Source organism: Barbatula barbatula (genome assembly GCF_947034865.1).
Source record: "Barbatula barbatula genome assembly, chromosome: 8".
NCBI classification, from domain to species: domain Eukaryota; kingdom Metazoa; phylum Chordata; class Actinopteri; order Cypriniformes; family Nemacheilidae; genus Barbatula; species Barbatula barbatula.
This window is the reverse complement of record NC_136771.1, coordinates 159,169-172,072: the sequence shown is the minus strand read 5'-3', so window position 1 is coordinate 172,072 and position 12,904 is coordinate 159,169. Positions and strand designations below refer to the sequence as shown.

Genomic DNA, 12,904 nt, shown 5'->3' with positions numbered 1-12,904 from the left:
GTGGAAAAGTTTAGCACAGACAACTGGGAGGTGGTCCCAAAATTCACACCGGCACACCCACTGTCCTTGGCTCTCGGCTCCTGATCTGGCCGTCCTCTCAGAGGTCATTTCACTCTTCTGTGTTTCAGCTCCTAACTCTGAATGAGGGGTTTGTTTATGCACGTCACTGCTCTCATGGCATTCGCCTTTCAAACAAACCGTATGAGAGGGTCAACATGCGTTGCTGTCATTGGACAATGCTACGCTAGGGTTCAGAAGATAATCCCAGGCACATACCAGGACACTTACGCACCTCTTAACAGATGGCAGTCTTATTAACATGCCTTTGTAACATGGAAAATGTCAGTATACGCAAATATTGACTTTACCTTAGGAGACACTTTTAAAGGAAAGAGACTAAAGTAGTTTAATGCTAACAAGAGGGAAGATTCAATGTGTTTAATAAACAGGCGTAATGTTACTGTGACTGTCAATAGTACTAAATTCACGAACCATTAGATTAGATTCAACTTTATTGTCATTCCACATATACAAGTACAGTGTAACGAAATGTAGTTTAGGTCTAACCAGAAGTGCAGTTAGCAAGTGCAGGATATACAGTTAGAATAAATACAGAATACAATTTGAGAGAATATAATACAGTGGGCATGGACTATACAAATATTTTGCAGTAGGAATGTTCTATGAAAATATGACAGAAGGTATATACTATGAACAATATATACAGATGACTATATACTATGAACATTAATGTACAGGTGGATATGAACAGATAATAATTTAGACTAAAATAGTGCAAGTGACTTAGGTGTGCATAAATTATTAACATTGGCTATTAAAGTTGCAGTGCAATAGGTGAGTTAATGCAGTTGTTGAAGTTAATGCAGTTATTAAAGTTACAGTGGAGTATATGAGTTAATGCAGTTAATAGTTTGCAGTCCAGAAGATGAGTTAATGCAGTTAATAAGGTTACAGAGCAGTAGATTAGTTAATGCAGTTACTGAAGTTACAGTGCAATAGATGAGTAGATGCAGTTAATAGAGTTACATGCAGTTGATTAGTTAATTCTGGTTCCCCAACATGATGCATTTGAAAGCAAAACATGGAGGGCGGAACTGCACCATTGGTTGATATAGGTTCCCTGGCTCAGTACATCACGCCAAACTTCACTAACTTAGGGGTCAAAACTGACTCAAACCTTAAGTGAGACAGCCAGATCAAGGCAGTGGTTAAATCGAGCCTTTTCCAACTACAGCGGCTGGCTAAGATCAAGCCACTTCTTTTGAGACAGTTATCCACGCCTTTGTCACCACTCAACTGCATTACTGTAATGCGTTGCATGTCTTTTAACTAAACCATTTTATCCTCACTTCACTTAGGATCAATTTTGTAATTCTTTTATTTGTTTTTAAAGCGCTAAATGTCCCTGCTTGCCCCCTCTCCATTTCTGATCTTCTTCACCCTCATATGCCCACCCTGAATCTGTGCTTAGAATCCTCTCACTGAGTCCTGCTGAGATATGATGCCACATTAATGAATTAAGTGGAGGACGGACAGGGCAGAAAATCATCTGCTTTTAATCAAACATCACGAGTGTCAATACAAAAATCTTCCATCTAATCACACATTCAGCCAAAGGCTCGAGCGCACCCTCGTGACAACCTGCTGTTGCCAGGCAACCGCTGTGCATGCTGGAGAGCACGCTTTAAAGATTATCGGCTGCAATCCAGGAAGCTCAAACATCTTTTCAAACAAAGGCCGCAACCGGAAGATTGTTTTCCGTGAGAGCGCGGTGACTGTTGAGGCCAGCGGAGGGGAATGCACACGGATCGCTCTTAAATAAGCTTACATTGAACTTCACCACGTTGCATTCCCGACACATTAACGTTCACAGCTTAGATCCGCATGGATGGCTTTTGTGGAGTCTATCCACCTGTCTGCAGATCATTACACACGTGAGCGTTTACCTGAGGCTGTTATCCAGTGCTTGCTCAAAAGCTACCAGTTTAACACACTGAATGAGTTGATTCTTCTAATCTCTTATTGCTATAAATAGGCACTTGTTAGTCTTGGTCTCTTCTGTTCTGCTTGCTCAATGTGTTCTGTGAACTCCTTCCCTAGAGATTAAATTGGGTGTTTGGTGCAGCTGTCCTACAGCTGTTATCACTGCTTGTATGTATATATATATATATCTGTAATGATAGCATGAAAAACACCAGACATTCTTCAGGCAAACCCTTCTCTTTGTTTGAAAGGAATAGTTCATACAAACATGAATGTCAAAACTCAAATAATTTAAAGATGTTGTTTTGTGTTTTATATTTACAGCGGGAGTGGATTTTTACCATCTTTTCACGTTACAAAAACACCTCATGGCTCGTGCCGTATTCACATGTCCTCAGGGCATGATAACAGGTTTGGTGATAAACAAACGCAAATATAATCCATTATTGTGCCTCTTTTCTTTGTGCGAGTGCGCACACAAACAACACAGTTTACTCTTCTGTCTCGCGTTGTGATGTTTTCGCTCCGGCCGTTGTGCTTTTTTGCTTTTAAGTAAACATCCTACAACTGCCTAAACAACACATTTCAGGCATTATTTTTTTCACATAATTGTCAATTATTTTGCGATGTTTCTTACTAAATCTATTTGTCTGGTGTTAATATTTCAAGTGTCTGTTCAGAGAGTTGGGAATTACTTAATGACAGCTTGAGAAAAGTCCATCCGACACGTTCTCACGGAAATTTGTAAGTATTTTACAAGGTTTCGAGCGATGAAATCCATACAAACATACAATTATTAGAAAAAAAGCGACTTACAGAGGGTTCGGGGAGCAATAAGAGATATGTCATAAAAGAGCAATAATACAATAGATTTAGACACTTAAAGAAGGTTCTGTCAGTCAGAATCCTGATAAGGTCAAACATGGGATGTCTGAGAGACAGCCGCCAGCTCAACGAGGTCAGACGTGATTCAAGACCTGTCTGTCAGAATGATGGACGGGGTCAGGGAGAGATCTCTATGAGAGCCGTGAATCAGACGGAGATTTACAATATGACTTTTTGTGAAAAGATGGATTGGGCTTATTCAAATATTTCCCGACAGAAGGGAGTGTGCGTCTCTGCATGAGTTTCTGTATCTATGTCATGAAAAAACGAAACAAGAACACATTCGCTTTGTTCACTTTATGACTGTGGCTTTGCCTATCCTTTGCCATCTATAGCAGTAAGCTGGTGAACTCCAAAAACTCACTAACAGTGAGTATCAAAGTATTATTAAATAGAAAAGTTAGGTAAAATTTGAGGGATGTTTTCATGAGGTTTACCAGCTAGATGGTTACACTAGACAAGAGTAATCTCTGAGTTACGTCTCAAAAGGATTACATAACATGAATAAAATCATAGCATCTGTACGTGAAATACACCGCCACACTTTCACAGAACACATGAAACATTAATGATCGTGCATGCGTTGTGTGTTTCATGCGAAGTACGTTGCTATAAATATCTCTCTGATGACTGTGACCTAAATAACCAAATGCAGCTGGAAAATGTTTGACTAAAAATATTATCCGGATGTGATGAGAAATGTCTGAGTTCATATTGAGATCTTCACTAATATTGACTTTTGATTGCAGACGAGACAAATCTGAGCTCAGTTTGACACACTGTTGATGTCTCTTCTGCCCCGTGTCATCATTTCAAATGAACGTGCCTTCAAAACACTTAACCGATGAATAATCTCATCCTGTGCATTTTTTGAAAGGTTTTCTATGATAATGTATCTAAATCCAACACCTTTACCATAGTGATCTTGGAAGCTGGGTTTAAATCATGGGAGAAATCCTCTTTGTGTTCTACATACAGGGACGTGTTTCTTCAGTATGACGTCAGTGGTGTTACTCAAATGGGGTCAAGATGATGTAGAGACTTGACCTGCTGTATGTATGTTGACCTGTAAGGATGAATTATGGAAGGACTCACATTTACATTTGTGTTGTTACGGTAGATATAGTGCACTGCATACTGCACATTTCTAAAAATGGGTTAAACGTTTAAATCACGTGACTTTATCATGTTGCATGTTTTAAACATCAAGGCATGCAGTTATCTTGGAAATAAATATGCTTCTTTTAAGAGCACTTAAAGCTGCAATCTGCAACCATTTTGTTTATAGGATTTAAAGGATAAGCTGTCAAGTACAATAAATTTTTGAAACCATTTAACTAACACACTTGAAGTTTGTAAGAAATCTGCACTTTAGTGTTTTTTTTCGGATTTGTAGCTTTAAAATGATTCAATCTTAAAAACAAATTTTTGGTACATTGGTTCTTAAATCAGTCAAGAAATGTATTTCAGTTATTTATTGGACAAAAAGACTAAGTTACATTGTATGCGCTGTTGTAAAGTGCAAATGTTGCAAACATACTGAAGGTCATGCAACGCGTGTAGGAAATTCCCATTTAGTGCACAATGTTTTGTACCCTTTACTAATAGCCCTCACATTATGTTGGCATGCTTCTCCAAACACTGACAGCACTGATAATGAAAATCATGTATGACACGAGGTCGTATAACCTTTCGGTGTGATGTCAAAATCCATTTTCTCACAGGTTTTCTCACTAACATCTGTTTAACTATGTCAGCCTTTGAAGGATTCATTCGTCAATGAAATGATATTCATACCACTTTAATTAATATCCACTTGTGGCCTAAAGAAAAAAGCTGGATTGTATTAATTGAGTTTTTAATCATGTAAAGGCACATTGTGCTGAAGTCACACACATTCAGCATCAGTAGAAAAACTTGAATGATCTATCTGTAAGAATCAAACAATCAAAATGAGATATAGCCCACTATTAGTCAGTTGTATGCAAAGTGACCCACATTTGGTTTTTGGGTAAAATGGGTAGACACTGTTCCATGAAGAGCCTTATAAATGGAGTCACCATAAGACAAGTTTGCCATCAACCAGATTCCCAAAGATTGTTTAGATATATTTAATACTACTTAAGTTACAGGCATAGAAACCTTGAAAAAAAACGAATACAAAATGTACTTTTTCTTATTTTAGAACTGCCACCATTGGCATGTAGTATACCGAGGATGGCTCAAGTCAACAAATTCTACTAATAGACCTATCAATCTCTGTGTAAAAATAAAGTAGGGATTTTTCTAAAGTCATATTTTACCCCCTGGAATTTGGCTCCACATCGATAAAAAAAATCGCCTTAAAAGACTGTATTTTGGAACTTCCATGAGATTGTTTTGGCCTAGAAATAACTTCATAATTCAAAAACACCTTAACAACCATATATCAACACCCTAGTAACCATCTTGAAGAGTATAGCGACTGTATAAAAAGTGTGTTAACAACTATGGCAACCACATGGTAACATCCTTCCAACCAATCACACAACATCCCAGCATCATTATGTCAAATTTCCTTGATGAAATGTTCAAATGCAATTTATAACACTGCTATCTGGAAACATCACAGGATATTACAGGCGCAATATGGAGCTCATTATAGAGCTGCGTGTCATCCATCACCAGAGTCTGTGTTTGCTTGCGTTCAATACGTGACCTGAAACGGCTCTTGACTTCAGCGTTTCTCTGCTCCTACAGTTCTCGCTCTCTGAGCCTCTGGCTGGAGATATGGATCTGATCTGGATGTGCTCGAGAGCTCAGACGGCTTGTTAAAACCAAACGGATGAGATGCACTTAATGTCTGGAGTGAAGAGGGATATGGATGGAAATGGTCTTGAGCTCAGTTTGTATTCGTAATATTATGGCAGATGAACAAAGACAGTTTAAATTCAACATAATGTCTATGTGGCTCAAAATAGCATAATGGCATAAAATGGGACTAAGGAATCAATTCTGGTTCAATACCATTTTACACGAGATACACTGTAAAAAAAAAACGTTATTTTACAGGTAATATTCTGTATTTTTTTACAGAATTTCCCCATTTTTTCATTAAACAGTAAAATGCTGTTGTTTAACAGATATTTGCTGTAATTAAAAGTTTTACCATTAAAATGACAGTGTTTCAGTGTAAATAACAATTACATAAAAATTATGTTTTTTAAAGGCATTTCATACTATTTTTACAGATTAAAAATGTATTTTTACAGAAAATTACAGTTAATTTTTACAGATTTAAAAGATGTATTTTTACAGACAATTATTGTAAATGTTTTATTGATTATTTTCCTGTTCATGACAAAAATGTATGTAAAATTACATAAATCAGTGAATTGAAAGTGTTTTAAATGTATCCCCCTTGAGAATGTTCCCTCCAGGAATAACTTTCTCCAGGGTGCAATGTCTGTTAATATAATAATAGCACATTATAGCAAACTCCAAATGAACTATATTATTTTTATAAATTATCAACAATGTAAAATGTGGTTTATTTAGGGTTTCACCATGCCCTGGCAGGCAATGCCTATGTCTCCTGGATCAAAGTTCAGAGCTTAACTTTTTGTTGTCCATGGTTCCTTCAATGATTTATTATAAAATTTACAATTTCAAATTTCAGAATTTAGACAACTCCATATTTCTGAAGCATTTTATTCATACAAAACATTGTATTACGCCAGCATCAATCATAATTTGACAGATCATCTCTTGTTTACTGTGCCATCTACCAGGGCTGAGTTTATGCAAGACAGTAATGCATGGGGCAAAGCATCCCTAATACACTTAATTATCCTACCCACAGTTCTCAGAGATTTTAATTTATCCAGTGCAGCAAGTGATAACAAAGTTCGTAATCATAATCATAAACACACGATAATCATAAAGCACAAGTAATTTTTTACTACACTCTTGTTTTTTTCAGGCTGTTAACCTAGTGACTAATGAAACCGAAGTCTCATACATTAAATTATCTCGTATGAAATTGCTTTGTCCATGTTGAAAATAGGGTGGATGTAGTGAAGTATGGGGCCAACAGTCATACGGGAGCACCAACAGAATCTTTCCTTGTGGAATTTTCCAGATAGCCTATGTTTTACACGTGCACAGAAAAACACCAACAAATCCTAATGGTTAAACTATATATAACTATATAACTATATATATAAAACATATTGCTACTACGTATTTGCACATATATATAAAAATTGTTATTGTAACTTTTGTTGAAAAATATTTCCACAGAATAATGAAAATAACATTATTCTATTTTCAACTCCATACAACTATTTAACATTCACACGTTTATTCAGATGCATCTTGTCGTTTGTGTGCGACACAGATTCAAATTTGCCGACAATTCCCGCCCACAACGTCGAATGTGTCATAGGTCATAACAGCCGAAAGAGCAATGATTTGGTCACATGTTTTAGACATTTGAATTGACAAACGGTTGTCAGAAACGTCTTCTCAACGGGTTTGCGCGGGTGTTTTCAATTCAATGCTTTTAGGTGAGCCATCCTCGGATATCATCGAGCTGCATTGGCATTTTGGAATAAGGAATGTAATGTTTTCTCCTGCGTTTCGAACGAAGGTAAGAGTGTTTTCAGCGCGATATAAAAAGTACACATTTGTAACTGGTGTGAAATATTTGAATAGTTTTCCCCCTATATTGTATAATTTTCTTGAATTTACTTGTTATACTACTTTTGTTTTCTGTTTTATAATTCAAATGGATTAATGAATCTCACACAATTTTGTTCATATTACTGTTCACAAGTAAGAGAATATAACGTTAAATTAAAGGAACTTTTCTTCGAGTCTTCGTTTAGAGTGGGAGCGTGATCGGTGAAACATCGCGGGGTTTCTCCATACGACGTGCGATCGCATGCACGTTGTTTTTCTCGAGGACGTTTCTCTGGTAAGATGAGTTTTATTGTCCAAATGCAAGTTTTTGCTCCAGTGTGATTTAAGTGATAACAGCATTTGATCGTGTGGATTGTGATGAAGTGTTTAATTGTAATAAGATTATGAAATTCATAATGTGCTTATAATTATATTATTACACCCAGTGTCTACAGGAGAGCGTGAGAGAGAAGCCATTGCCCCGTTGATCCACTGATGATGTGGTCTGTTAACAGGTATGTTGTTTGATTAGTTAAATTTTATGAAAGAAAATAGATCTGGTTGACTGTTAATAAACATGTATTGTACATAGTGTTTTAAGAATCCATTTGAATGATTCGTGCTGTGCATGACGCACGTGGTGAGGCCTGCACATGGTGTAGGTTCTAAATGTAGTGAATACGTATGGCATTGTAATTGTTCCATTAGCATAATAAATCATTTGCATATTCTAGTCTTAAAGCGATAGTTCACCCTGAAATGAAAATTAGCCCATGATTTACTCACATTCTAAGTGTATATAACCTTTCAGACGAATACATTCATATTAACAAATGCCCTGGCTCTTCCCAGCTTTATAATGGAAGTGAATGGGTGTAAAAGTGCATCTATCCGTGATAAAAGTGAAACTCTGGATGTTTTCGTTCACTTAGATCTGTTACACACGAAAGCTATGAAAGGTAATTTTCAAAATTCTATAATAGGGGCACTTTAATATAACTCCGATTGTATTTGTCTGAAAGATGAATGTCATATACAGCTAGGATTGCTTGAGGGTGAGTAAATCACAGGCTAAATGTCATTTTTGGGTGAACTACCAATGCCATACAAAATATCCATGTCTTTCGTTTCTCAGTGGAAGAAAAATAACGTTTTTTTTTTAGGAAAACATTTCTGGACTTTTCTTCACAGAATGTAGTTTAATGGCACCCAATGTTTCTCAGTTCATATCCATGCAGTTTCAAAGGTCTTTGAAGTGCTTCAACGGGCTCAGCACGATACCAGCTGAGGACGAGGGGGTTTTCTAGCGAAACGATCGATTATTTTTAGTATAAAAAAATTATATACTTTATATACAATAGTTTAAATTGAGCTCAAGACTGAAGAAGCCGGGAACTACGTCCTCATGCTTGGATGGCACCGGCATTGTACCCATATATATAAGTTCAGTTTGTAAACAGTGGTGCGGTACTTCCGCACGTGCATGCGCCGTTGAGCATGATGTCGTAGTTCCCGGCTTATTCAGTCTTGAGCTCAATCCGAACTATTGTATATAAAGTATATAATTTTTTTATAATAAAAATAATCGATCTTTTCGCTAGAAAACCCCCTCGTCCTCAGCTGGTATCGTGCTGAGCCCGTTGAAGCACTTCAAAGACCTTTGAAACTGCATGGATATGAACTGAGAAACATTGGGTCCCATTAAACTACATTCTGTGAAGAAAAGTCCAGAAATGTTTTCCTAAAAAAACGTTATTTCTCTTCCACTGAGGACAGAAAGACATGGATATCTTGGATGGCATTGGGGTGAGTAAACTTAAGAAATTCATTTTGAGGTGAACTAATCCTTTAATATCAATCATAACAGGTTGTTTCATACCCCTTTTCCACCAACAAGAACCGGGTGCTGGTTCAGACCAGCTCTGCCTTGGTGGAAAAGGGGTATCAGTGTTTACTCCATAATGAGTTTGTACATTTAAAAGAAGCTTAAACTAATCCATTACACCTTAAAGGTGCACTATGTAAGAGTCATTCATGGAAAGGGGAAGTCCTAACCCTAAATTTAAATAGTATTTTAAAATATGTCCTCCTTTTGTGATTTCAGGTTATAGATAAACCTGTGCTTGTGGATCTACATCAGATGACCATGACAACCCAGGTGTGGAAATAGGGGACTGTTTTTAATCTGAAATCTGTGTAATCTATGATGAACGATTCTTCTGACACCATATGAATGCATACGGTCGTCTGGCAGAAGCTAGATAATTTTGATTATAAAGTTATAAATATGGATGTTTTTCTTACACAAACGCATCTCTTTGCTTCAGAAGGCCTTTATTAAAGGATTAGTCTACCTCAAAATGAATTTCTTGAGTTTACTCACCCCAATGTCCATGTCTTTCTTTCTTCAGTGGAAGAGAAATTAAGTTTGAGGAAAACATTTCAGCATTTTTATCAACACAATGGACTTCAATCGCAATGCAGTTTCAAATGGCTGTGGACGTCAGGAATAGGGTCTTATTTAGCGAAACGATTGGTAATTTAAAAAAAAACAGACACACAACATGTATATACTTTTTAACCACAATTATTCGACTTGTGCTTGTGTTGCACCTCGCTGGGCATTACGTCATCACGTTGGAATCGTCACCCGTCATGTCATTTATCGGTGTACTCCGGTTTAAAAAGGCAGGGAAGTGCGACAAATTCCATCTCATTTTGTCCTCCAATTTCAAAATCGTCCGACATCTTTTTTTATTTATTTAAAAAAAATTGCGACGTTTCCAACGTGATGACATAATGCCTGGCGCGTTGCAGACCAGCACAAGACAAACATTTATATACTTTTTAACCACAATTGTTCATTTAAAAAAAAAACTGTTTCGCTAGATACTTTATGACCCTATTTCTCAGGTGCGATCGTGCACATCCCTTGAAACTGCATTGATTTGGATTTCAACATTTTGGTTGCGTTTGAAGTCCGTTGAGTGGAGAAGTCCTGAAATGTTTTCCTCAAACTTAATTTCTTTTACACTTAAGAAAGGCATGGATATCTTGGATGGCATTGGGGTGAGTAAATTATCAGGAAATTAATTTTGAGGTGAACTAAATCTTTAACCCCCCCAGAGCCCTGTGATTGTTTTTATGATGGATAGATGCACTTTTATGGACTTCAAAACAGAAGCACCTGTTCACTTTAGCTAACCCTTTAAAAAGTATTTTTAACTCTGGACCAAGAAAATGTTTCAGTAATTGCTTTAAAAAAACAGAAGTTCACTAATATCTGTCTGGTAATACAGGAAGGCCTTTCCTACTCTATGGGTATGCTTTTCTTTGAGAACCATGATAAAAGTAGCTTTGGTATGATTTAAAGCATCACCTTACAGTGTCAGTAAATTTGTAAAATAAATTTAGCAGATATTCATTCATTGATTCTTCTGGCTGACATGTTAGTGTCTTAAAAAAAGTTACCATCAAAATAGCAAAAAACACTCACTCACTCTCACTCACTCATACGGATAGTGAAAACACGTTATTTAGACCCATGCATAGTTCAAAATATTGTGTATTTTAATTCCTTTAAATGTTTTTATTTATCCATTAAAACATTTTATTTGACAATCACTTAATTATCATTATGTAGCTATTTTTTCATGCTCTGCTTGTATTTCTACTGTCCAATTAACATTAAACGTTTGTTTGCAATTCACTAAAATGACTGTTCTGTTTTATTGGAGGTACCCATTACATTTTTATAGATTTTGTTTTTACTGGTAGAAACAACATTTCTTAGTTACTATACATTAGATTGGCTATATTTTAACACAAAATATTGTTTCATATAACGACAACTAAATACCTTAATTTACAGATTATGTATGTAGCTAATTTTAAGGTATTTTTAACGTACTATGATTATTTTTGCAATGGCCAATAATTTAAAAATATATTTATGTAATATTTTTGTCTTTGATTTTATGTACTTATTGGGGTTTTATCGATTGTTCTTAGTTCTTTTACAAAGATAAACTGTATTTTGAAATTAACAAATAAAAGCCATATATTCACAGAGATTAACCTAAAAGGTAGTTGTTTTTTAATGTATTTTCACATAATAATTACGTTTTCTTACATGTCTTTCTACTTATTTTACAAAGATAAACTGTATTTTGAAAGAATATTACTGTATAAATACAGAGAAACTTGATAAAGTAACAAATAAAAGCCATATATTTACAGAGATTAACCTGAAAGGTAGTTGTTTTTATTGTATTTTCACATAATTATTACGTTTTCTTACATGTCTTTTTACTTATTTTACAAAGATAAACATTATTTTGAAAGAAAATTCCTGTATAAATACAGAGAAACTTGATAAAGTAACAAATAAAAGCCATATATTTACAGAGATTAACCTGAAAGGTAGTTGTTTTTATTGTATTTTCACATAATTATTACGTTTTCTTACATGTCTTTTTACTTATTTTACAAAGATAAACTGTATTTTGAAAGAATATTACTGTATAAATACAGAGAAACTTGATAAAGTAACAAATAAAAGCCATATATTTACAGAGATTAACCTGAAAGGTAGTTGTTTTTAATGTATTTTCACATAATTTATCTGTTTTTCTACAGTTAAATAACAATTATTAACAGTAATACACTGTAATTAAACGAATTATGACTGTAAAATATTCTCTGTATTTTTACGGTTTTTGCATGTAATTTTGAAAAACATTCTTTTACTGTAATTTGACGGAATACGTCTGGCAACTTTGCTGCCAGAGATTTACCGTTTTTTTACGGGTTTTTTTTTTACAGTGTACAGTGTTTATAAGCCATTTTAATTGTTTGATGTGAAGTGTTTCCGAACCAAACCGGATATTCAATGAGGAGAAGTGTAGGACGGGACTTAATTTAATCTATTAGGAAATAAATGGACTATGAGAAATGTTCTCTATATGACAATTGGAGGCAAGTAGTTTGCAAAACATTCGGTTAGATTTTATTTTAAAGTGCCATTGTTCCCATGTAATTAAAGATGGGGTATCATGCTATTTCATGCTTTCTGATTTCTTTACACTGTTAAACACTGTATAAACTGTGCTGGCTTCTATTGCTTAACATGGTCAACTTATTAAAAAACCAGTTGGACGTATAACGTAGAATTTCTGTGCTTGATTCACTCCCCCAGCACCCCAACTTGTTACTATTCCTTTTAAAAGGCTTTCTCCCGGAAAGCACGGCAAGGCAAAAGAAAGAGCCGGCCCACGAGCCAAGCAACGAGCAAGACCCGCTTACCATCACGATTAGCTGCGCTGCGTCAAAATGGCAGAAACTGCCTGTGATA

General features: G+C 35.6%; 1 long non-coding RNA gene across 1 annotated transcript; it reads left to right on the top strand.

Moving 5' to 3' along the window:
• Positions 1–7,757: 7,757 nt before the first annotated feature.
• On the top strand, positions 7,758–11,261 carry LOC306897311. Its single transcript, XR_013786997.1, has 3 exons — positions 7,758–7,846; positions 7,998–8,066; positions 9,656–11,261. It is a non-coding gene; the product is annotated as an uncharacterized lncRNA (long non-coding RNA).
• Positions 11,262–12,904: the final 1,643 nt, after the last annotated feature.